Below are 27,941 nucleotides of genomic sequence, written 5' to 3'. Positions count from 1 at the left end.
GTCATGACATGAAACAAACCAACAACTGGGGACTTTATACTTACCATATTAGCCTTGGTTCAAACACCCTCATGCGCAGCCGCATTCCCATTCGCAATCAAGCATCCCTGGATCTTTTTGACAATCTTCAACACATTGTTCGTCACACGTCATTCTGCGGAGCTGTGCCCCTTGACCTTTCATCGTGGCTGGTTTATCCGCCTCGTAAGGAATTTCAACACTTCTCATAATCTCATCTAAAGTAATCAAAGAAAGAAGACAATGGCTTTTAGCAGACACTCGTCAAAATCTATTGTATATAGACGCTATCAATTGGTTCTCTTGTCGTTTCGTTTTATTCACCGATAGGCCCCGATCATGCACATGCATGTTGCCCTTAAAAAGGCTTCTTCTTAATTTTGGCCTTTGTTAAATTTAGAATTTTTAAATTGAAATTAATAGTTTGGTGGCGTGCAACTTTTTTTTCCATATTTACTCCCCTTTTGGCCCAAATTTGATCCCCGCCCAAAAGATGTCCGAGATAAAAACGAAACATCCCACCTTCCACAAGTCAAATAGTGTGTCAGGTTGGTTCTTACTTGCGCCTGTGACGTCATTACAAACCAATCAGCGACACTTTATGGATCGCTTTAGCGCTACGTCATTAAAATGAAATATTTTTGGTCTGTTTACAAAGGCCAGCGGTCTTTATCTAATAACTCACGATCAGGTCCGGCATAGGGTCGTGACGTCACAGATATAATCAGCAGTGCGACAATGAACATACAAATAGCAGTCTTCATGTTTGCAGCAATGGACCAACGCAACGTTTCTAACGAGAAAGAAAGTAAAATCTCTTAAATGAAGTCTATGTTCTCTGTTTTTACAGCGCACCGAGGCCTGTTCCGTTGGACTCTTTGTGACGTAATTTCTCGGGGTGTTCTCAACACTGGACTGGAGCTTCAACCCAAGACAATAGTCCTTGGGAAGGTTGTACATGAACGCTTTGATTTCAACAACTTTTAAATACATCTAATCTAAAGGTACGCACAAAGCGTGGATGGGCCCCCTCTCCCCCATAACAATGTTGAGGTATTACTGAACATCATGATAGACAATATGGTGTGTATGGTGTGGAGCGCAAACTAAGCCACCTTCCCAACACTTTTGACTGGGGTTGTAGCCTTCAATGGAAGCTAATGGAGAATCTTGTCAAATGCAAAACGACTGAAATGTTAAGGACAGAAGGTCACTTAAACTGTTTTTATATTTTACCGATCGGAAAACGATGTAAGTACACAGAGCAGATGTTTTTCATGCATTTTAACAAGGCAGTGAAAAATGTTTTATATATATCAAATACCGGTGAAAATTTCTTTAATGACAAAATTCTCAACTGACAAAATACTCTTGAATGATAAAAAATATTTCGGCCATGCAAAAATCATCAGAGAAACTTGAAGAATGTCTCTTTTGATTATCAGTTTTTATTATAATTTTCTGTTACATTTAGGTGTAGACGAATTATTCACTGTGGAAGATATGACAAAACAAATAAAGTTCATTAAAAGAAAAGAAAATTTTACTTTATGCAGAGCAGAAAACATCCTTCTAAAGTGATTATTTTGCAAAGATGATATCGTTGAATGCGCGTGATAAATGTATTTATGAATCAAGTACCTTAGATATTATTGTATATCAGTTTTTCTGTAAAGTTAGTTAAAATACTTTTTTGAGCTTAAGTTCAACATTTGTATGATCTAAAGGACTAGAACTCACCTCGCTTATGACTGAACTGTTCGGAAAAGAATAAGTCCCCTTTAAGGTTTTTATGTGTGCTGTTTCTGCTGTGGAGGTATAACGATAATGAAACTGATCATTTCAGTTGCTCCAAGCAGAATCATTAAGTTGTCAATAAATCGTACGACGCATGAGCAAGAGTGAGCTCTGACTGAAGCTATTGGAGATTATGCTCTCACACAAAAACAATGACTGGTTATTTAAATTGAGGATTCGTGACAGAGTGAGTACACTGGCCGAAACTATTGAAAATTGTGCTCTGACATTTACACGGGCATGTAAGAGAGTTTTTTTTTGTTTTTTGTGAGATTATGCTCTCACACATAAACAATGACTGGTTATTTGAATTGAGGATTCGTGACAGAGTGAGTAAAAATCTGACGGAAACTATTGGAAATTATGCTCTGGCACAATAACAACGACTTGCTGTTTAATTAATCAATTTACACGGGCAAGTGAGAGGGGTTTTTGTTGCAGGCAGAAATTATAAAGTTGTCAATCAAACGCACCACGTTCGAGCTAGCGACGTTGGACAGAGGGAAACACAAGCACGACAATACTGTTTTGGAACTGTGTTATTCTGAAGCCTTAACAAATTGATTATACAACTCCCTTATTTGCTTCTTGCACTTCACTTAGGAAAACACTTGTTGTTGCCTGATTTCCAGCCCTGGACTTTTGAACTAAGATCCGTTTTTAACAAAGTTCCTGAAAAAAAAAAAGAAACAAAAGCATGTTGTTATTTGAATGAACAACATTTACTTTGGTCTGACTATTTAGCTATAAAAGATTGTGAATACGTTATGTTTAATAAATGAGCAGCAGTGTTTTATCAAGTTTAAAACACGAGGCGCAGCCGAGTGTTTTAGACTTGATAAAACACGAACTGCGAATTTATTGAACGGCTTAAAAATCTTCTGATGTAGATCAACTCATTCTTGCACTAATATTTAGATTTGGGGTTATTTTGGCCTAGAAAATTGGACGTAAAGTTTAGCCGTGCCTTTATCAGATATAAAGACACTCATTAAACCACAGGGGACCCAAACGCTGTATTAGTTATTCATAATCTTAAAATAAAAATGTTCTTATTTACCTGCGTTCCTGTGCCTTTTTTCACGGGTTTGGGGGCGATTTTAATTTAATCGAAGGCAGTTTACGTTGCGAGTTTTAAACGGTAATCGGTCTGTCGCAATGTCAATACAACGCGCCTCAATTATGTCTCAAGTTTTACTTTAACTGTTATTATTAACTATTAACTCCCCTCGCGGGAGAGAAGAGAGAAGGAGACAAGGGATGAAACTAAAAATCAGGGTAGCTTGAATTCCAGGCGTAATTCTCTTGTTTCTCTTGTCTCTCTTCTCTTCTCGTGACCATTAAATTGAAACACGAAACCCCCCGCGAGGAGAGTTAATAGTTAATGGTTTTAGCAATTGAAACTTGAGGCGCGTTGCATTGACATTGCGACAGATCGATTACCGTTTAAAACTCGCAACGTAAACCGCCTTCGCTCTGATTCAAATCGCTCCCAAACCGGTTATAACAAAAACACAGGAGGTAAATAAGAACATTTTTATTTTAAGATTATAAATAACTAATACAGCGTTTGGGTTCCCTGTGATTAAACATTAATTTCTTTTGTATTTTCTTTATGAATTATTAATGAGTTTTTTAATGTAATTTAAGTCACAGTTTACAATTAACAAAAGAATAAGTTTATATAACATTATGTAAAAGAGGTTAAAAATTACCAATAAAACGCCCTGTTCAGATAAAATATATCCAAATGAAACTACAATGAAACTACAAGATGGTTTGGCGGGCCTTTTATCTGACGGGCTAATAATAAGAAGGAATTTTGTGTTAGAATACGAGCAGTAGTACAGCAGTCAGGGCTTTTCTCTTGATCCCTTCTAAAGTTATCCAGTGTGTCATGTAGCTTCCTCACCATATCAGCCTTGATTCCAACACCCTAACAGCATTCATATTCGCAATCGAATATCACTGGATCTTCACTACAAGCTTTAAGACATTATTGATGCTGATTTATCCGCGCTGTAAGGCATTTTTGCACTTCTCATTACCTTGTCTAAAAAATCAAAGAAAGAAAACTATGCCCTTAAACAGACACTCATCGTGTTCTCTTGCAAAAGGTTCTGGCGTTGCTGCCTATTCGTCTATAGACCCCGATCGTGCAACGCGTTGCCCTTAAAAGAGCTTGGTTTTTGGCCAATGTGTGATAAATAGATTTCAAATATGAACATGAAGTTGAAAAATAATAATTTGGTGTATTTGCTTCTTTTTTTATTTCTTTCTTCTCTCGAGGCCCTAATTTAATAATTTAATGTCACTTCCCGTGACATTGCTTAGTAAAAAGCCAATCTTTTAGGCCTCGGTAAACATTCGCTCGCACAAGAGATGTCCGAGAAAAAACCTGAAATATTCCGATGACGTACCGCTTTAGAGGACGATGTAGTGTTTCTGATTGGAGACGACTGTTTACTTAGCCCAGGGAATTTTATCTATTCACTCACGTTCAAGTCCGGGATGATGGCGTGACATCACAGATATGATGAGCAATGCGACCACGAACATACAAATAGCAGTCTTCATGTTTAAAGCAATGATGATAGGATCAACGCGAAGTTTCTAATGAGAAAGAATATGCAAAAATAAGTTGAGTTAGGTTAATCTGTTCTTTGTTAGGGCCTTTTTACATGAGAGCTGAGATGAGTTTCGTCCCGGGATAAATTTTTATTTTATTTTATATGAGCGTGTTCATCCCGGGATGCCCGGGAACTATAAGTCGTCCCGCCTGCGTTGAATTCATCTCGCCCGTGCTTACATTACATTACATTTCATCCCGGAAAGACTGTTTACATGGCGTTTTTCGTCACGTTTCATCCCGGTGCTTAGGACAGGGATGAAATCGTCCACACTGAGATGAATTCATCCCGGGACGAAAACTCGCGCATAAGCCTGTTTCATTGGACATTTCGTGACGCATTTTCTTGACTTCTTCTCGAGATTGGACTCGATTTAGCTTGCAGCGAAGGTAAATGAGGAATCTTGTCAAATGCAAAACGATTGATATGAATAACTTAAGTACACAAACCAGGAGTTTTTGAAACATTTTAATAAGTCAGTTAAGGTTGTTTTAATTCTTTAACCGATTAAAAACGACGTAAATGACTTACCCTCAATAAAAGCTCCGAAAGTAACAACACCAATAGCAACCTCAAACGAAACTTGACTTCTTAGTAAAAAAGAATTCAAAACAATGAAACTTACAGATTCAACAAGCTGCCTTGAATTGATTTGATGTTTGTGTTAAATGACACTTCATGTCAAAGGTATGTCACTCTGTTCTGATGTTTTCCATTATTCTGTATACATACATGTGAAAAAACAGAGGCCAATTTCTTTCCCGAACTTTTAATTGTTCAAAAAACAATTACTATGGATCGGCCCACTTAACCCTCCGAGAGTTGAACCCTCCTTAAGTAGCGCCAGGAAAAGGCTGCTTTAAAATCTAAAAGTAACGATCGTAGATTTTTTTGGAATTTTACAGTAAGTATGCAGAGCAGGAGTTTCTCAGGCATTTAAATAAGGCAGTAAAGTCTGTTTTAATTTCTTAGCCGATTGAAAAAGACGCAAATGACTTAGCTGAACAGAGAGCAAATGCAGGACGCAAAAAATACGAAATTGTCACTTAACCTTGTTATGATTTTTTTTAGTCAAGACGCCAACAAATTCAGTAGAGAAACGTAATGTGTAGTTGAAGTTTCGTAACATTTTACTGTGAACGATTTATCCGCTGTGAAGATATGGCAAGCAGAAATCGTCGGTTCGATTAAAAAAAAAACAATAATTTAACTTTATGGCTCAGCAAACGCCCAACTCAGTTGGTCACATAGCAAAGGTGATTTCGTGCGATGAATCATTAATTTTTATGAATCTAATATCTGCGATTTTGTAGTATATCAGTGTTTTTACACATAAGATGATCCAAAAGACAGGAACCTACCTCACTTGTGACTGAAGTTTCAAGTAAAGAATTAGTCTCGTTTAAAGTTTTTTTGTGTGTGCTGTCGCTACTGTGGAGGTATAACGATAATGAAACTGATCATTTCAGTTGCTCCAAGCAGAATCATTAAGTTGTCAATCAATCGTACCACGCATGAGCAAGAGTGAGCTCTGACTGAAGCTCAGTTGGAGATTATGCTCTCACACAAAAACGATGACTGGTTGATTTAACTGAAGATTTGTGGCAGAGTGAGTACACTGGCCAAAACTATTGGAAATTATGCTCTGACATTTACCCGAGTATGTAAGAGGGGTTTCTTTTCAGGCAAAAATCATCAAGTTGTCAAGGAAACGCACCAACTTCGAGTTTCCCTTGAAACTATAATGAGCTATTTTAAAACGGCAGGTACAGAAAACAAAAAGTTGTTGCTGTATGTAAAAACAAATGTCTATAGCTACATTTTGATCTTAAGACGTTATAATTTCTACAATGAAATATTTTTTAGATATGAGGCAATCCCCACATCATTTACTCTCATTTCCAATAGAGGAATCCTTGCTGACGTCATTGTTTACATTTTGCCTCATTAGCATACGACTTTGCGTAGAGAAGACTTAACGAATACCTGATTGAAGAAACGTTGACCCGTGAAAAGCCAAAAAGATAAACGATGTTACCCAAATGTTTACTGGGAAATAGGAAAAAGTAATCGTCTTCTGTGACAGAATGAACATTATTATATAACAAACAAGACTGCAAGCAAGGCTGATCATACTGCGTGATAAGTAGACTTTGCGAGACACCAACACGACTAGAACCGATACAGCAGGATTGTAACCGTGATTGTCTTCCGAAGCACGTGATGTGGCGGCGTGTGATTCGGGGGACGGGTGAGTTCAAAAAGAACTCAATACAGTGTATGGGTTATTGGGCAATTTATTTGCGATATTTGCGTCGTGTTCAAATCGATATCTCACTCGTTGGCTGCGCTCACTCGTGGGATATCGATTTGAACACTCGAAGATAAATTTCATATCTCCGCGCAACCATGTATTATCCTCTATTTATCATACGACAGGTTGCATAAATCGTGCTCTTGAAGCTCTCAAAGAAAATATTGCCATAATTATAAATAAATGGAATAGTATTAGGCTTACCAATGCTATCTACCCAAAATTCCATTCGGTCGTATCGTTCATGGTTTGAGCTTTTCACGGGTCAACATTTCTTCAATCAGGTATATACGAACTGACTCTGTTTCGGAGCATTTTTCGGTAAAAAGGCAGATTTTGAAATAACACAATCTTCTGTTATCGTAAAGCTAGTTGTATAGGTGCTTTTGCAACTGCTCTTAAGGAGTGTTCCTTGATGATGTTTTGGTCCACTTGATATAAAAGATCCCAGAAGGTAGCAGAGCACTTCTCGCTCAACCATAGAACTAAATCCCCGAAGAAGCCCCTGTTACATCTTCAGATGCTTTAAGAGCTTAAAATCGGCGAGAATTTCAGCTCTCTTTTTGCTACAACTTATTGAAGTAGATATTAGCTTTCAAAAACTGCAAAATTTCTGGGTGGCAAAAGCGCTGATGTGCCAATACAAGGAGTCTCCTTTCTCTGCTATGGACGTAAGGCTGATCTGCTATCTGCTCCGGGAGGGGGGGGGGGTACCCTCTCACGGGGACATGCCGCTGGATAGGGTATGGTTTTTGACCCCTCCTGCCCTGAACAGGGTATATTATGTTAATCTCGTTTGTTCTTATCATGGTATGAACCCGTCCTAGACAGGGTATGGCTGCAAAACTGTCGTCGGGTATTAAACAATTCAAAATTGGAGGGAAACTATGAGACGTGTCGGCAGGGAATCATGGTAGTTGTATTCAGCAAAACATGTGCGAAGTCCTGGCAAGGCTGAATACAATACAACTACCATGATTCCCCGTAGACGTATCTTGTAAAGGGAATTGGCCATTGTTCTTGCCCACATGATCCTCGACTAGTAAAACCTGTTTAGTAACTCGACTTTTGCTGGTTGTAGTATCCTTGCTCGTTGTTAAGTTCTTCCAACGGTATTTACACTTGATCCTGATAATATAGATCCTACAGCTGTAGTTGTCACCTTTTGTTTTAGAATAACTGAGCCCGTGTTGTTCTTTTGTGGTCAGTGGGACTGCTTAACATGCGCAACAGTTGAAGCGAGAGACGGCAAGAAAAACACATTACAAGCATTGCAATTTTCTTTAGTTGTTTTATTTTGAGCCCTTAACAAAATGATTACAGCACACCCTTAGATTATTTTGCACCACACTTGTGAAACACTTGTTGTTGCCTGATTTCTAAGCCTTGGACTTTGGACTCAAGTTTCTGAAAAAAAAAACAAATATGTGCGTGTTGTTATTTAAATGTTAAGCTTTGCATGTGAAACCGTACCTAAAGTTGTAAAAAAGGAAAAGGAAGATTTTTTAAAGTGTGGTCTTGTGTGAATACAGGGAAAAAGGCCAAAAGAAACTCAAAACAAATTCTGAAATAAAAACTATCAGTTAAAGGAGCTACGTCGCGGTGTTTTCGCAGATTATTGGTCTAAACTGTTGTGAAAATAATGGAAGGCAACTTATCCCATAAAAAACATTATCTTTTCACATCTAAAGGAAGATATAACCTTGATTTGCGGACAGAAATCAACTTCGGCTATAAATATTTATTTTTTCAAGGTGCGCAGAAACAACTTGAAAAGTTTAGCCTTAATTTTTCAAGTTGCAATCCATTTCCATCCAACCCATCCGCAGGCAAAGACGCTTTTTAACAGTTTCAGTGCTCTCATATAGCAATTGTTAAGCTTCGGCTGTTCAAACGTCTGTTAAAATCGTGAAATGAATAAGTGTCATGACATGAAACAACCCCAACAACAGGGGGACTTTATACTTACCATATTAGCCTTGGTTCAAACACCCTCATGCGCAGCCGCATTCCCATTCGCAATCAAGCATCCCTAGATCTAGTTCTATAATACAATCTTCAACACAGTGATCGTCACAAAACATTCTGCGGAACTGTTTCCTTTGGCCTTTCATCGTGGCTGGCCATGGTTTATCTGCCTCGTAAGGTATTTTAACACTTCTCAAAATCTCGTCTAAAGTAATCGAAGAAAGAAAACAATGACTTTTAGCAGACACTCGACAGAATCTATTGTAAATAGACGATAACAATTGGTTCTCCTGTCGTTTCGTTTTATTCACCGACAGGCCCCGATCATGCACATGCATGTTGCCCTTAAAAAATCATCTTCTCAATTTTGGCCTATGTTAAATTTAGAATTTTTAAATTGAAACTAATAGTATGGTGGTGTATATCTTTTTATCCATATTTACTCCCATTTTGGCCCAATTTTGACCCCCCCCCCCCCCCAAGAGATTTTCGAGATAAAAACGAAATGTTCCACCCTTCACAGGCCCATGTAGTGTCTCAGATCGCTTGTTACTTGCGCCTGTGACGTCATTACAAACCAATCAGCGACACTTCATGGATCGCTTTAGCGCTACGTCATTAAAATGGAATTTTAAAAAAGACCGGCTGTTTACAAAGGCCAGCGGTCTTAATCTGTTCACTCACGTTCAGGTCCGGCATGAGGGCGTGACGTCACAGATATGATGAGCAGTGCAACAATGAACATACAAATAGCAGTCTTCATGTTTGCAGCAATGATGATAGGACCAACGCAACGTTTCTGATGAGAAAGAAAAACCACAAATCCGTTATGAGTTAGCAGTCCATATTCTTTGTAAGCAGCGAACCGAATACGTGTGTGCATCAAGCTGATTCGTTGGACACTTCGTGACGTATTTGCTTGACGTGTTCTCGAGTTTGGACTGGATCTAGCTTGCAGTGGAGTAGCCTGTGTAGTTTCGAGCGCGCGCATGGAAACGCGAAAGGTGCGAGACGGCCACGCGCGCCCTTCGCAATTCCCATAAAACTCTACAAGGCGCCTGCTACGCAGGCTAGCAGTGGAGACTAATGACGAATTTCGTCAAATGCTTAACGATTATAATTATGAATAACTTCGTTAGTGCACAGAACAGAAGTTTTTGAGGCATTTTAATAGAGAAGTTAAATCTGTTTCAATTCTTCGACCGATTAAAAACGACGCGAATAACTTACTGTACCATTTTTTAGATATGAGGCAATCCCAGAAGGAAAAATTCTAAGAGTGGTTGATTGGGTTCAGTGATTTTCTCAGGAATTTTGGCTCGTAAATACAAGTGGGCGTAAATTTGAGAAAGAATGACGACTTCTCAGTAGTGTTTAAAATTCTTTTTTTTGTGTTTGGTAGACTGTAAAGCGCCAGTTTATGATTATCCCTTGAAGGCGTTGTAGACATCGCCGAAAGCATTTTGCACGAAATTGCTCTCTCCTTATAAACCAGTTAACATTTTCTTCTACAATCAAGCTCGATTTCTATAATTACTCGAAATAACAATGAAAAAGCAACAATGAGAAACACGGTCTCAACAAGACGAAGATATGTGCGAACTGTTGATAGATTTGTAATCCCTCCACAAAAGATACGGTAACCAAAACTTGTGTTGTAAGTCGGGCGCCGGTCACTAGGACTAGAGGCTCACGTCCCGCAGTGAATACATTTTAGGAAAAATAAATATTTTGAACACTCTATCCCCCGTTCGTCGTTTTGGTTTCTGGGCCCTTGCTCCCTCCCCCACACAATGTACTTATTTTTATATAAGTCGGGCGCGGTCAGTTGTAAAAAAGTATAACACCAAAACGAGGCTCAGTCCCTATGAACACCAAAATGAGGCTCCCCTTTAGGCAAATTAGGTCACTTCCGGTTTTTTCACTTCCGGCCACGATTGCTATGACAATCTATTATGATGAATACCAGTCATAATAATGATGTCGTCCCTCATTATATATGCAACATGAAAGCGAGGTTTTAAACTAAACGTAGTATCCGTGAAAGATTCGCTGAACATAGACAAGCCACGAACAATCCCAGACACGCTACCGCTTCAGCAGCAGTACCTACGCATTTTAATCTACCTGATCACTCTATCCAAGACATGACACTCATTCCTCTGGAACTCCAACCGACAAATAATGCATCCCGCAGAAAGGCTAGAGAGGCCTACCTGATACACAGAGGCCAAACACTTGCGCCTAATGGTGTTAACCGTAGAAATGAACATTGACAATTTCATTATTTTTGTTTTTTCAATTTTATTATTATTACTGTTTTCCGCGTTGTACATGTTTATATATCTTGTCACCGTATATCTTTATATAGCTTGTATTAGTTAAACATTAACCCACACTGTATTATCCAAATTCAAATTTTAGAGCCGTTATTTTCATTATATTATAGTACTGGCCCTGAAGAAGACTAGCTCTGCTAGTTGAAATATTGGCCAATAAATCTTGCCCTCCTGCCGTTGTACCAGCCTTGCAATCAATTTGGTTTTAATAGCATAAGACTACTAAAGAGATACAATATGGCGGATCTAGGAGAGGGGCCTGGGGGGCCTGGGGGGCCTGGGGCCCCGCCTTATTTTTAGGCCAAATCGAGGCCTGCACGGCCAAGAACAATTACTTTCGAGAGCTGTCCCCCTCTTATTCTAGGATCTGGATGATCGGGTCCCCCACTTACCTGAAGGTCTGGATCCGCCACTAGAATGAGCAATATTAACCACACAAGAGTTGTTCATTGTTGTTGTTCAAAAACACACACGCGTGCGGTGAGTTTTTTTCGATATTTGAATAACAAAAGCGCGTTGAGCTCATTGAAACAAAGAAAGAAACAATAGGCGGCGAGTTCATTGTTTAGTTTACCGCCTCATCATGAAGTAATGAGTATTGTCGCGCATTCATAGCAACCAATGAAAACAGCTCGTTCGGAGCATCGATGAATATTAACAAGCGTCGTGACAGACCTATACACTTTTTCCAACTGTAAGTAAATGTCCCGAGAACAAAAGGCATTCTACGCCATGAATCTCCACGTATATTCGCTTCGTGGTAAAACAAAACGCAAGAAGACTTCAGTAAACTACTGTTATATCATTGATATTTATTCCAGCGAATAATGAGATTGATTTGATATGAGTATGTTACATCGACATGCTCCTCGCATGAGGTTTATCTGGGTCATTGTGCAATTAAAGTATATTACAAATTTCGTGCATTTTGCTGCATTAGCCAGCTAGAAAAACACTTCACTGCATCTGGACCTCTTGGGCATTTTAAGTGTTTCAGTTTAAATTAACCGGAATGATCTTGTAGATAACTGTATAAAGATTGTATCGGAGACCTGTATTTATCAGTATAAAACTGATATCCGACTTGTAATGGGAAGAAACAACTATAAAATAAACGGAGAAAAAATAATTGAACCTAAAACGCAAACAATGACGGATAAAGAAAATGTTTTAAAGAATACAAAAAACAGAAACTAAAACAATGGCGAGCTTAAGACCGATTAAAGTCACAGAATTCGCTAAAATCATAACGCATGTTTTTTGGGCACGAAACTGAATAGGGCTGATTATACGTGATATCGGTCAATCGCGGTCAAACGACAAAAATTTGAAAAAAAAAAGGTACTTCAAAGATAGGGTTATGATATTCACTGTTCAAAGTTCGATACTTTACCATTATCCTGATGATTTACTAATTTTTTGGAGCTTTACTAAAACAGTTCTACGTGTTCAAAAAAAGGAAAATGAGGACTTGTCGACGCCATTTGTCGAATCAATTTGTCAGCAATTTGGTTCTACAATGCCGGAAGCATTTAAAAGTTAAAAACTCTCGTTTATTTGAGGGAAAGGACATATATTTACTCGCAGCAACTGTTTTATACGCCCTTGCTCATACTTCCACTTCAACATGAACGAAATTCTCTGAAATACAAGAATTACACTGCCTGCGAGACGTTTGACTGCGTTTAATACGCGTACGCGATATATGCACTACTGATTTTGTGACAAGTGACACACCCATATGATAAAAATGCTTTTACGAAGCAAGTAAATAGGTTTTTTAAAATTTATTCCTCAAAGGCTTTGGTGCCAAATATGTTTACCACGTCTATTGTGGTACTGAAAGCTAGCGAAGTTGTATGTAACACTTTTATAATGGTTATAATTTTTTTCCTGGATTGATTGTACAGATTGTAAAGCCTCGCGTCTGTTGAAACTGATTTTTAAGACTAAAATTTCTCTTGCTATTTCGAAGGACAGTTTTTAATGCTACTAGTCAGTAAAACCAATGATTCACCACCTTAAAGCCCATAAGACTGCTAAAATAAAATTCTTCATTGGGATGAAATTCTACCAAACTGATCTCAAAAAACTTATACTTTCAACTTACCTTTATCGCCGCAGGGTGTGCTCGAACTAATGGAATGGTACAACGGCGGCCGTATGCTTTATTGGTTTATTCAGCCAATAAAATGAAAGACATTTGACAATCCGTCAGTAACATAAGTGCTTACTTAAATTGATTTCACAAAGGTTGGTTTATTCAAGTATGGTACCTTTTAAGTGTAAAAGTCAATTCAAATTACCTGAGTGCACTTTGTCGTATAATTAGTCCTACGGATATTCCACGAGCACTATCTGCGGTACCCGTGGGGGAACTATAGCCGGGAGCTGACTATCTCTAGGGGCACTATATGGTGGTGCTTAGATATCGTCATAAAAAAGTTTGAGTAAGTCAATTCTTCTAACGCATTTATTTTTCTCTCTGCGATTAACAAAAAAATATTAATTTTTTAAACAGTTATGCCAATCATTGAAGAGGGCGACTATAACTCTGGGGATGAAGGATTTTTTTTGTTCTAGAGAGAGGAAGGTGTCATACAAGGATTCTACTTTCAAAACACTAAAAAAAAACCTTGAAGCTGAATCTATATATATACACTACAGTGGGTTTTAAATAAGATAATAACTCTGGTAGAAATATCAAGCGGGAATGTTGTAACAGGTTTTCAGAAGTATATAAGAAGAACATTATTTAAGAATTCAACATCACATGGATCCATCACATGTACAATTTCAATTTCCGAAAAAGGGACCCTACTGTCAGAATTTTGAAGTATTGTTCGCCTAACAAGATCGTGAACAAAGTCAATGGTGCAAATATGTGGATCGATAATATGAATTGCACTTTTTATCGCCTCACTCCGCGCCAAATAACATTTCGTGCATACATGAGGTACGCACGTTCAAACTGTAGATTCACTTCATCTCGAAATTTCCACTTTGAGAAATAGATACCTGTACTCGTTGGTTATTAACGTTTCGTATGGATAGAATATATTGTAACTTAGAATCGGCTTTCTAGAATGATAATCTTAAACGTATCCTTGCAAATGCATGAAACAGCGGCTGTGTCATCATACAGGACAAGTCTTCCTTATCTGTAACATCGCCCAAGATATGAAATCGATATATTGGCTTTAAAATCTCTTCATTTTTTTTAAGTTTTACTTACTCAGGAATTCCAAAAAATGTCAAAATCTTCCATAAATTGCCCTGAACTTTGGATAGCCATTTTTTTCCTTTTTCACAGACCCGGTGAACTCTATAGCCTATTGAAGGACGGGGGAGGAGGGTGGAGGTAAAATGGTCAAAATTCGATAATGCAAACGAGAAAGCGGAAAAAGGTAATAATCTATCAGTTCTTTATTTAGAACGTCTAACAGAAATGCAGATTAGCATTGTGCTTAAGTTGCACAAAAAGTAGAAAACAAACGAACTCATGGAATTTTCAGAGTTACATTACGTCAGAGGACGTATACCAAATATCTGGAATTATTAAACCATATGGAGTTAGAGAAAGACTACCTTATTATATATTAACACGAATTTCATGCGACGGAACAGTAAAAAATAGCGGGAAGTTAAAAAGCCTTATACTGTATATAACCGTAACATAGCATTTCTGAAGCCTATAACTCATTATCTATGGCAACACAGTGCCGTAGCCAGACTTTTAACAAAGACGAGGCAAACGTTGCAAATGTCGAAGGCACGAGGCCTTAGCAAGGTCTGGAAAGAAAATTTTGAAATCTAGAATCTCTGAGACGCTACTTTTAGCATTTTTCATGAGATAGTTCTTCAGAAAAATCAATCAGGTTCAATTGGGGATTATTTTCCTACCTGAACGTATTTTTTTTTTTAATTTTGGGTTAAATCAAGACGAGGCAAGTGCCTCGTCTTACCTCTTGCTGGTTACGGCCCTGCAACAATGAAAAGATCTTGCTTCTCTTTTACTGGACAAGAGTGTGCCGGTGGTAACGATATTAAGAGGAAGTTCGGTACTCCAATAATAATGTGAATGTGAAACAAACTCACCCCCATCCCTCTACCCCACTCCCACTCCACAACTCCCCAGCCACCACCCCAACCACCCCAGCAAAGAATGTCATAAATCAAACTCAAAAAGGCGAGGAAACCTTAAATTATTTGATTGCATTTTCATTATAAATTTTAAAAACTTGGACATCCCACTGTATTCTACCTACAATTTCCAAATTTTTAGTTATTTTACCCCAAGGGTGTTGGCTTTGCGCGAGACTTTAAAAACGTTTCTTTAGCATTTTCACTCCGTTAGCATCCATTTATTTTATTCAATTTTAACGATTTCAGAGTATTAGGAATAAAAATGTTGAGCTACCTATAGGCAGATCCAAGATGGCGGATATTTGAGTTTGTGACGTCATTTAACGCAATATTAAGTCATAAACAATGTGATATAGCCATCATTTAAATTTCAGATAGTTTCCAGAATTTGGTGCCACATTAAGACAATACTCCCTATAAGGTGATTTTTTGTTTTCTCCTCGCCTGTTGCTGTATTGACTCTGGAGAAAAATTAGATTTTTATTACTCCTGAGAATTAAAAATTTTGCCTATTTTGCCTACCCCTCTCCCCTCGCTGCCCATTATTCAACCTACGCATGTGCCTGGGGAAAAAAATGGAGCGATCTGAAGCAATGTTTGACCTAGAGTTTAGCAAAATAAAAAAGTGGGAACTTAAAATTTATAAAACAACGCTATTTCTCCTGGTGCCCGCTTCTGTTGTGCGACGGTTACTTTGGCCGCCATCGGCCGCCATTGCTGAAGAAAAAGAAGCCAATTAAGTGCTAGAGGGGGGGCTATTTATAGGCTCGCTCCGTGTTTAAGGTCGCGCAGGACCCTTGCAATCATTAGTATGTATTTATTTAAAGAGTATGCACGAACTGCCGGACGACTGAAGCCGACAACAAACGATATATTCATGAGAATGTTTGTTTTCAAACTCTTTTGTACAAGTAATTACTAGTAATTGTTCTCAGCTTTGTGCCACGTGCGCTGGAACATAGGGAATTATCATAATTAGATTCACAGCTTTGAATATATCACACGTTGTTGTAAACATTTCCTCGGAAGGTCTTCGGAAGCCTTAAAACCTGCAATTTTGTGTCCAAGTTTTCTCCGCCGATATAGAATTTCAAGAGTTGATTCGTGAGGAACATAAACTTGGTGTACTCTATTGTGCTATGACTAGAGCGAATTTTTAAATTTCCTTCTCAAAATGAAGATAGCACGTTTCAAAGTTTAGATTTCACATTTTTGCTCTCTTAGAAGCCATTAACTTGTAGCAGTTTTTGAAATCAAAAATTTCGTTCTAGCCATAGCACAAAAGAGGTTAAGATTTATCACTAGGCTATATAATCATTTCATTTGGTGCGCTGTTCTAGCTGAAAACTTGGACACAAAATCGCATTATCTGCAGTTAAACTTTTAAGGGCTTGTAACATCACAGACAAAGGTCATCTCTCAGTAAAAGGACAATCATGATGTAATTCCATCATCCCCGAATATCCTTGTTAAATTTTAGAGGAATCGATGTTCAAAATGTAGTGAATTAAAGCTTTACAAGATAGCACTCCGTCAAGAAATTTGGCTAATGAATATATTAATGAGCAAGGGTCCCGCGCGACCTTAAGTGACTATTCTTACTGCATATATAATTAGCGCGTCATGTAAGCACGCCTCATTCCTTTAATCCCAAGGGTCCGGGTTGGTAGCGTCTCCTATGATCCTTTGTGGCCGTTCAGGTATAAAATCTGGCTGCGCGGCACGAGATCTCGCAGTTTGACGAGATTGCCTTGGAAGGCACTTTGCGCCCCTCCCACCTCCCCTGGTTTTTTTTTATTTTATTTTTTTTTTTATTGAATGCAACTTTATTATTACACACAATGCTAATTACATAGGTACTACTACATTTACAAAAAATACATACTTTTCAAAACAACACTTTCAAAAGGAAAAAATAATTGTTACTTAAAAGGATAACTAATTATAACTACTTCTAAACTACAATTCTTACTCACAATACAACACTGAATTATGCTAATTACATTAATACTTATAGCTTGCAATACAAAACACTATTCACGCTACGTTACTTACTTACATACTACAAACTACAGGCTGTCACACTATGCTGTCACGCTACCGATGATGAGATAAGTTTTTTAACTATGCAAAAAATCTTTCCACTTAAAATTAAAATGACCGAGTTTATTTTCACGTAAGGCGATATACTTTTCGAGGTCTATTTTTTCTCGCACGTAGACGACAAAATCCGCCCCCACCCCTGGTGGCGGTGACCACCTCTTACCTAGCCTTGCTGCATATCTCTTGCCTCGGCTGTCGCGGATTTCTCCCATAACTTAGTTCTTCGTGATCGCGACAATAGATATGCAGTGAGGATAAATTACTGTTTTGCTTGGACTTAAAATACAATTTTCATTGCTACTACGATTCACGGTGCTCTTCTTTCTTCTTGCTTCAGATTGTTTTACTTCCGTTGCGAGTGAATGGCTTGTGACAATAACGACAGTGATGCAACGTTATGTCCCCACTCCAGGCAAAAAAAACAAACTGAGCACCATTCAACACCACGGCAATACATATAATGGACTGCACTTGACTGAACTGCACATTTTCTGCAGTGTTAGTGCAGAAAATCTGCAAGTAGTGCAGAAAATCTGCAGGTAGTGCAGAAAATCTGCAAGTAGTGCAGAAAATCTGCAAGTAGTGCAGAAAATCTGCAGCAAGTGCAGAAGATCTGCAGGTAACTGCAGAAAATCTGCAACTAGTGCAGAAAATCTGCAGGCAATTGCGGCCAGAGAGGGGGGAGGGAGGTCTGAAATTCAGGCTAGTTATTATGCTGGTCAAGGCGGTTCTAACTTTTTTGTATAAGTCTATCTATGGATGAAACACTATAGGGAACTTATTCCTGCAACTAGTCGCACGCTTAGGCGTGACTAGTTCCTTCGTGTGTAGTGTGTGTGTGACTAGTCGCAGGGACTAGTTTCTGTAACAAGCCCTTGCGTCAAGTCCCCTCGTGTGTGCCGACCTTAAGCAAAAGGAGATAATAATATGCTATTTGGATACATAATTAATAAAACGTCATCTGAATGAGATGCAAAACGTGCAACAAAGGAGTCGCTGCAGAACAGCTGAGCCCGTGTTGTCCTTTCGTGGTCAGCGAGATTGCTAGTCAACAGAATATCCTAGCGACGGCAGAAAAAACACAAACACGACAGTTGTCTTGTAACATTTTTATTTTAAACCCTTGAAATGATTACACCACACCCTTATTATTATTACTTTTCTCTTGCCCACGCTGTTAGCTTGATTTCTCAGCCTTGGACTTTGGACTTAAGCTCCTAAAAATATAATGCGTACTGTTATTTGAATGAATAACCTTATTTGTGCTTGATTATTTAGCTAAAAAAGAAACTAACTGTGCATACTGTGCCGAAAGTTATAGTTTGTAATTAAAAAATGTGGAAGTTTGTGTATGTCAAAAAATGTTGAAAATTACCTATAACGCATCATGTAAAAATAAAAAATAAAAACTACATTGATGAAAAGAACTCAATGTGTTTAAAAGTAAAAATAGTTAACAGACTACCTGTATACACAATAATTTGAACAGTTATGTGTGTTTAATACAGTAAGGTCTTTTCTCCCGGTACATTGTCTAAACGTATGTTTGTTTGAAGTGAAAGTTCAAATGTTGTCAGTGAATTTCGAATGCTTGCCTTGATTGAACGTTTAAATTGAATATTCGCAAGTTAGGAGTGTATTTTAAATGTCGTTAGTGAATTTGGATGCCTGACATGAATTTTCAATTAAAGGTTTGCATGTTTGAATGTTGAAAGTGAATGCTCGTTTGTGTGGATAGAGGGCAGATCTAGAGTTTGAATTTCGGGGTTTTGGAACGCCGTAGGTTAAGTCCTCCTTTTTGGCTTATTTTCTGTATTGGACAACGCGGCTTCCTTATTCCTTACCACATTATCCTTGGTTCAAAAGTCCTCACAGCATTCAAAGTAGCAATCATCATTTTCAATGCCACCGCAGTAGGAAAGACATGCATCATCACACGGATCTCTGCGGTGCTGTGCCGGTACCAGTCCCTCTGCGTCTCTGCGGAACTGTGTCTTGGCCGGTTCATCTTCGTGGTAACGTACGTTTGTAGTAGCACGAGAAGTGAGATCTAAACGAGAAGTGAGAAATTCGCTTTTAGCACAAACACTCATCTACTCGTGTTCTGTTGTAAATCTGCCACCCCGGGGGTACTCGCCGAAAATCTGGGTAAAGATGTATGGCGTATTTTCTGAAATCCTTATTCTGTTTAGGACCAAAATATGCGATCTTCCTTATACCCTTTTTTCAGGCCTGTGTCAAAAATCAATACCACATTTCCAGACCCTACCCAGTGACTGCTTCAGTTCGCTTAAACATTTGAAAAGGGCTTCAAATTCCCGATGCTAATTAAAGGAAAGGTAAGGATTTAAAACTGGGATTTGAAGGCAATAATTGATAATCGCGTAGTCTGTTTGATGTTATGTTTTAAATTTTCGTTATTTTATTACGACTTAGCTATAGCTCTTCAAAGATTAATGCCTTGTTTCTCATAGGCCCTTTCTGCAGAGGCCTTGTTTTTGGCTTGGCAGTGTTATTAATTTTCATGTTCCTTTCTTTTCTGGCACCACATTTTGTACCATGTTCGTTTTTAATGATTCACAATGTTACGTAACCGGGTTCTACAGAGCACACATTGGATTTAACCTGTGAATGTAATTTTTCTGGTGGTGTCTGTTTACTTAGACCAGCGGTCTTTATCTTTGACTCACTTACATCGACGTCTCGATCTCTTCTTCTTTGACCATGACGTCACAGATATGATGAGCAGTGCGACAATCAATATACAAATAGCAGTCTTCATGTTTGCAGCAATGATGATAGGACCAACGCAACGTTTCTGACGAGAAAGAAAAAGAAGAAATATATGTTAGAAGTCAGTCTAGGTGTAGTAGTGGGAATTTCGTCCAGCGACAGATAGACGCGAGTCACTCAAGGTGGCTGGCAACAGTTTCCAGTACTTTCCAACACTTATACTCAACCTCGTTCCCAGGGTCTCTCTCTCCCCGCCCCTCTCTCTTGGGGGCGGGGAGAGAGAGACCCTGGGAACGAGGTTGCACTTATACTTCGATGGGTCAGTATCACAACTCTTAATCAGTTGATGCTACAATAGTCATTGCTGAACAAGTTGTAATTATTATTTACACGACATAACAGATTACTATAGTAACAGTATAACTTGTTAAAAACATCCTTAATTTTAGCTTTGGGTGCTTATAACTAAATAAATGGCACGCGATGCATACAGAAGCGATGACCTTTAACAAGGGGTCTTACATAATTTTGAGGAAAAAACTGAAAGTAAATAAAAGTAGCTGACACCTTGTGTGTGATGAAAAAGACTGTTATCTAACTGCAGATTACATTTCTTAAACATACGAAGCTTGTTTGTGATTGTGTAAATAGCATAGCCTGAGGATCTGATGGAATTCAAATAAACACAGTTGTTATGAATTCACAGACCAAGGATGCAAATAATACATTTTCTTAGTAGATTTGCTCAATTAAACAACAGTAATATTTCATTTTATATTTTTATATATTTTTTTTAGATTTCCCTATGTTGTCTCAACAAAGATTGCGTTATACTGTAGTGTGATATCACGGATAAACGACACACGATACGCGGGAGCAAGCTTTTAAGCTACGAAAAAGGTCAAACAGTCTCTTGCTTTCAGCGGCCCTTTATATTGTAAGAATACGAAAATTCTGTCTACTAAATCTAATAGATCCCATCATATATAATTAGTCTCTTTCGTTTATATATTGTAGTGTTCCATTCTAACTGCACGGAAGTATTTTGCTTTTGTGTTTTACGCGGCGATTTCTTGTTAAGTTAAACTTGATTTCTGTTCGATCGGTTGAAACAGACAAAAAGAACCAATCGTGCGATGGCATAAAGCGATGTCACGCCATCCCATCGCTTAAAAACGACCTTGCTGATCGCCATTTTTTCATCATTGAATAATGATCAGCATGTTAAGATACGACTTTCTCGTGCATTTAAATAAGGCAGTTAAAACTGTTTTTTTCCTCGACCAGTTAAAAACGACGCCGTGAGCAACTTGAACACAAAGCAGGAGTTTTGCGTGCATTTTCAATGAGGTTGTGAAAACTGTTTTTAATGTTCTCAACCAATTGAAAACGAAGTGAGTAACTTAGATACACAGGGCAGGAGTTTTTTAGGAATTCATCATGAATAAGGCATTAAAAACTGTTTTACTTTCTCAACTAATTGAAAACGAGATGAGTAACCTAATGCACAAAGCAGGAGTTTCTTGTGCATTTTGATAAGGCAGTGAAAACTGTTTTATTTGCTACCAGCTTTCGACCGATAAAACTCTTTCCGGGCTGACATACAGTTCTCAACCGGAAAATTCTCGAACGATGAAAAATTTCTCGAATTTTAACGAGAACAAACTTTCAGATCTAGAAGACTGAATTGGTTTTGCAATCTTTTCGTCATTTAAGATGACATATTATGTCCACCTGTTTTCTAATGAGCGTCTTTAACTAAGCATTACTTTTCTTGTAAGATGAGAAAAAGTACCAAAATTGTAGCCGCTAATATTAATGATAATAATGATTAAAACTGAAAAGTGTCATACCATTTTACTGTATTAGGTCTAGATGTATTGGGATTCCGCTACTTTGATTAAATTTTGCCTGAGTGATTTAAGCTATGCCTTTTACTTTTCGTCTAAAGCCCAGGCCAGCCTTTGTCTTTCGAAGGGTGTTTATTGCTTTTTATCATGCGGTTTTGGTTAGATCGAAATAAGACTGATAGCCACTGAAAAACTAAGAATAATGGAATTTATAACGCCATCCAACGGAAATTTTACATATAAAATTAATATCGAACAACAACATATATAAAAATAGACCTGTAACCAGGTGGTTGATTCATTAAGAAATAAAAACGTTACTCTGGTTAAAGATTGTTGTAAAATGTTCGTAAAATACGGTATACGCAATGTCCCAACGTTTCGGCTTAAACTAAAGCCTTCATCAGGGGAAAGTGATAAGTGAATAACAAAAAGCACGTTCTTATATAATATGCAAATCGAGAGCTAATGTTTGTCCCTAAAGGCTAAATTTAGAAATTCGTGCGGTAAAAGCATGCCGTCATCGCGATTTAGCGGATTCTTGCAAGTGTTAATTTCCCAAGCCTCCAAAATACGTCTTTTGCGCCAATTTGTGCTTGTACGTAGGATCTTTGACGATTCCCACGAGATGGTGTGGCCAGAATGAAAACAATGTTCCGCTAAAGCTGACTTGTGTGAGTGTTTGTTTTCAACTGCTTTTTGATGCTCTTTGAGTCGGGTGGAAAATTTTCGTTTCGTTTCTCCGATGTAGCTTTTGTCACAAACTTGGCAGGGAATCGAATAAATTGCGCCACGAGTCTGATCTTTTGGCACTGGATCTTTTCTACATCTACATTTATTAAGTTGATAACATCGTAAGACATCACATCAACTATAAGAGTACAAAATAACAAAAACAAAATGTACATGTATAAATAAGATATAAAAATACTTAGTTACAATTTACTTGTTTACATGCTTCCATTTTTGGAGGCTTTGGGAAACAAATTGCCGATGGTTTGGTGTGGTTTTCAAGCAACTTTGATATTATAATTGCTTAAAATTCGCTTGATTGGTTCCGTAGTACCCTTGATGTACGGCAAAATGCAGAAACCTTTTTTGTCATCAGGTGCAGTTGCAGGCGTTTGTTGAGAAGGTCGTTTCGGTTTGCTAACATCAATCACAAAGCGCTTCGGGTAGCCATTCGCCCTGAGTGCCGCGGTCACATGTTGTATTTCCTTTGACTGTTGATCAACAGAAGATGGAATAGTTTTTGCACGATCAGTCAAAGACTTGACCACAGCCCTTTTGTGAGCAGCCGGATGGTGGGAGTCAAACGAGAGATATCTTTCTGTGTGTGTCGGTTTGCGATAGACTTTAGTGGAGAGTTGGCCATTGTCTTGTCGACAGACAGTGACGTCAAGAAAGGATATTTTCCGTTCTGTTTCTCTTTCAACCGTAAATTGGATAGATGGCTCGATATTGTTCAAATGATTCTGTAAGGTTAGCACCAGGTTGGATTTAACAGCGGCACATACATCATCTACATATCGTTTCCAAAAACACGGCTGGGAAAGGGAGGTGGATAGTGCTCGTTTTTCAAGGTCTTCCATGACCAGATTTGCCATAACAGCTGACACTGGAGAGCCCATGGCGGTTCCGAAGATCTGTTGGTAGTGATTGTTGTTGTACTTGAAGTTTGTTGTCGACAAACAAAAATCCAACAGGTCAACAATGTCATTAACAGGTATGGTGGATCTATCCTGCAAGGTGACATCATTGGAAAGCAAATCTTTAGCAACATGAATGGCGAGTTCCACCGGAATAGATGTAAATAAAGAAACAACGTCAAACGACACCAGCTCTTCATCTTCTTTGAGTGAGACATTTTTCATCTGTTCACAAAATTCCACACTGTTCTTGACCGTGAAATCTGTGTTGCCCATCAGAGGACTCAGGATCTGCGCCAAATGTTTCGATAACATGTAAGTTGGAGAGTCTATGAACGAAACAATAGGTCTTAAGGGGAAACCAGGCTTATGAATCTTTGGTAGACCATAAAAGCGAGGAGGCAGTCCGTCAGAACTGCGGAGTTTCTTGTAAAGGCTGTCACTGATCTTGTTCTCTCGTTTAAGGTTGGCCAATTTTTCATTGAGCTTCCTGTAAAGTGTCCTTATCGTGTCCTATACGATAAGGACACTTTACAGAAAGCGCGTACGTTCAACAAAATTATGCTGAAGACAGCAAGGCATCGCCGACACCTACATTTTAGCCATCGATGCAAAGACCTTCAAGTTCTTCCACCGAGCTTGAAAATTAAACCACCGGTTCGGACTCCTAAAGGCTGGAAGTTGTCGAAGAACGTGGGCTTCCAGTTTCTGAAATTGCGAATCGAAGATACACACAAGAAGATCCGCACACTGACTCGAGAAAAGGAACTTGCTTTGGATTTCTTACGGTCACGTTTAACCACCCCGGACCTTGAACACCTCGAGACCTTAGTTTATGAACAACAGGAGGAGGAGTATAGCAGGATTAGATCTGTGCATTCGAAGAAACTTCAAGTCCTAACCTCAAAGTCAAATATCTCATTGCCCGATGCAACAGTTAATCGCGACAAGTGGGTGCTAAACATCTCTAGCAAGCCGTTGAACAACACCGAAACGACTGCACTTCAGAAGGGCACGAACTTCGCCTTGGCTCCAAAGAAAATACCAACAGCGGAAATTGTAGCTGCTATTGAAGACGGTATTTCTGGATTACCGGAAGGCGATAAACTTGCGTTAAGGTCCCAAGTTTCGCAGGTTTTACAAAGAGCCACTGTACCACCTCCTAACTTGCCACAAGCCGAGCTCAGAGCTTTACACGATCTCCGTAAAGACCAAGACCGACTCGTTATCCCTGCGGATAAGGGTAACTGTACCGTTGTCATGGATCGCAAGGATTACGACGACAAGGTGCAGCAAATGCTCAATGACCAAAGAACCTACAAGGTGTTAGATAAAGACCCTACACAGCGAACGGAGAGGAAGCTCAATGAAAAATTGGCCAACCTTAAACGAGAGAACAAGATCAGTGACAGCCTTTACAAGAAACTCCGCAGTTCTGACGGACTGCCTCCTCGCTTTTATGGTCTACCAAAGATTCATAAGCCTGGTTTCCCCTTAAGACCTATTGTTTCGTTCATAGACTCTCCAACTTACATGTTATCGAAACATTTGGCGCAGATCCTGAGTCCTCTGATGGGCAACACAGATTTCACGGTCAAGAACAGTGTGGAATTTTGTGAACAGATGAAAAATGTCTCACTCAAAGAAGATGAAGAGCTGGTGTCGTTTGACGTTGTTTCTTTATTTACATCTATTCCGGTGGAACTCGCCATTCATGTTGCTAAAGATTTGCTTTCCAATGATGTCACCTTGCAGGATAGATCCACCATACCTGTTAATGACATTGTTGACCTGTTGGATTTTTGTTTGTCGACAACAAACTTCAAGTACAACAACAATCACTACCAACAGATCTTCGGAACCGCCATGGGCTCTCCAGTGTCAGCTGTTATGGCAAATCTGGTCATGGAAGACCTTGAAAAACGAGCACTATCCACCTCCCTTTCCCAGCCGTGTTTTTGGAAACGATATGTAGATGATGTATGTGCCGCTGTTAAATCCAACCTGGTGCTAACCTTACAGAATCATTTGAACAATATCGAGCCATCTATCCAATTTACGGTTGAAAGAGAAACAGAACGGAAAATATCCTTTCTTGACGTCACTGTCTGTCGACAAGACAATGGCCAACTCTCCACTAAAGTCTATCGCAAACCGACACACACAGAAAGATATCTCTCGTTTGACTCCCACCATCCGGCTGCTCACAAAAGGGCTGTGGTCAAGTCTTTGACTGATCGTGCAAAAACTATTCCATCTTCTGTTGATCAACAGTCAAAGGAAATACAACATGTGACCGCGGCACTCAGGGCGAATGGCTACCCGAAGCGCTTTGTGATTGATGTTAGCAAACCGAAACGACCTTCTCAACAAACGCCTGCAACTGCACCTGATGACAAAAAAGGTTTCTGCATTTTGCCGTACATCAAGGGTACTACGGAACCAATCAAGCGAATTTTAAGCAATTATAATATCAAAGTTGCTTGAAAACCACACCAAACCATCGGCAATTTGTTTCCCAAACCAAAAGATCCAGTGCCAAAAGATCAGACTCGTGGCGCAATTTATTCGATTCCCTGCCAAGTTTGTGACAAAAGCTACATCGGAGAAACGAAACGAAAATTTTCCACCCGACTCAAAGAGCATCAAAAAGCAGTTGAAAACAAACACTCACACAAGTCAGCTTTAGCGGAACATTGTTTTCATTCTGGCCACACCATCTCGTGGGAATCGTCAAAGATCCTACGTACAAGCACAAATTGGCGCAAAAGACGTATTTTGGAGGCTTGGGAAATTAACACTTGCAAGAATCCGCTAAATCGCGATGACGGCATGCTTTTACCGCACGAATTTCTAAATTTAGCCTTTAGGGACAAACATTAGCTCTCGATTTGCATATTATATAAGAACGTGCTTTTTGTTATTCACTTATCACTTTCCCCTGATGAAGGCTTTAGTTTAAGCCGAAACGTTGGGACATTGCGTATACCGTATTTTACGAACATTTTACAACAATCTTTAACCAGAGTAACGTTTTTATTTCTTAATGAAACAACATATATAGTTTGCACGATGTGTTCCTATTAATCAGATTTGTAAGAACTAACAGCGCTTGTTGTTACTCATAACCATCACATCAAATACACCTTGCTGTTGAATTTGGCTCGCTTTATTCAGTGTGCCTTATCAGTGTAACTGTCCTTGGTTTTGTTCACGCGCGCTTTCGTGGTAAGTAAGTGCGCTTCGGTCGAGGCAATTCAAAGCAAAGTGTTCCAAATCATTGTTTGTACTGATTTTCTGTTTTTATCGTTATGCGACTGGCGCACAGAAATCATTACGTTTGTTTGTTTTCAATCTGTTATTCCCTCGAAGTCCAACGAGCGGCTACTCCATACATACAGAGGAGATTTTTTTTCACAAACGCGCGCCCTCGCCGGCAAATTGAATGCACTCTACCGTCAACTACGCAGTACAGAACAAGTGCTTTCTGAAAAGAAGCACGCGTGTTCTTCAATCAATCAATCAAAACCTTTATTTAGACACGATGGAGTAAAAAAGCTACATAGCTTTCCTGTAAACTACTAAGTTCACCAAGGTTTCAGAGTTTCTAAAGAAACTTTAACCATGAACGATGGTCTATATCTACCGGGACTGCTGAGATCTTACCTACCGTGGATAATTCCTTGAATAATTTTTTGTCCGTTCTCAAGTGATCAAAACCTGCAGAAAATCAACAAACGGTCGGATTTTAGTTGCAATATTTCTTTTTATAGTACAATGAAACAAATTTGAAAAACTACTAAGTCTCAAGCTTATCTTACCTGACTTTCTCTGATAAACATACAGCCTGAACTAAAATAAGAAAGCCAATTGAGGTGTAGATACGCTGAAAACGTGGTCTTTCTATTGGTTGATGATGACACTTCGAATTGGTGATTGATGACATTAAAATGGTAACTTCTGCTCTTCTTTTAGCCTTTGGCAAAAAGAAGAAAAAAGAAGAATAATCTCATCGGACCAAACTTAAGAATCAAGAATCAACGACAGGTTCAGAATTTCGCATTGACAAACGCAGAAGTTACTAAAGAAAGTGAAGAAAACAAAACTAATATAAGGAAATAATGTGAAAGCTATATATTGCCGTTGTCAACGGAGAAGAAGAAAAGGGTTTTCGTACCCGACCCTTCGGCTAAAAGAAGAGCAGAAGTTACCATTTCAATGCAATAAATTACCAACTAGAACTGTCATCAGCAACCACTGCACAAAAACTCTTCCTCATCGTTGATATAAACGGCGATTGCCTTTACAAGAATTTAACAGCGGTCATTTGGTTATTACAGCCTGAACTAAAATAAGAAAGCCAATTGCTGAAAATGCGGTTCTTTCTCAGTATT

General features: G+C 38.8%; 2 long non-coding RNA genes across 2 annotated transcripts; both read right to left on the bottom strand.

Annotated features, from left to right (window-relative positions):
- Nucleotides 1–69: 69 nt before the first annotated feature.
- LOC144628659 (uncharacterized) lies at nucleotides 70–26,314 on the bottom strand. The gene is made up of 3 exons (XR_013566282.1): nucleotides 26,222–26,314; nucleotides 9,412–9,526; nucleotides 70–236 (listed from the first exon to the last, which is right to left on the bottom strand). It is a non-coding gene; the product is annotated as an uncharacterized LOC144628659 (long non-coding RNA).
- On the bottom strand, nucleotides 18,410–19,348 carry LOC144628263 (uncharacterized). Its single transcript, XR_013566228.1, has 2 exons — nucleotides 19,160–19,348; nucleotides 18,410–18,532 (listed from the first exon to the last, which is right to left on the bottom strand). It is a non-coding gene; the product is annotated as an uncharacterized LOC144628263 (long non-coding RNA).
- Nucleotides 26,315–27,941: the final 1,627 nt, after the last annotated feature.

The sequence above is a fragment of the Oculina patagonica genome, chromosome 10 (assembly GCF_052425735.1).
Source record: "Oculina patagonica isolate OP01 chromosome 10, crgOcupat, whole genome shotgun sequence".
Taxonomy (NCBI): Eukaryota; Metazoa; Cnidaria; class Anthozoa; order Scleractinia; family Oculinidae; genus Oculina; species Oculina patagonica.
Note: the sequence above shows the minus strand (reverse complement) of the source record. Positions and strands in the feature narration are given on the sequence as shown.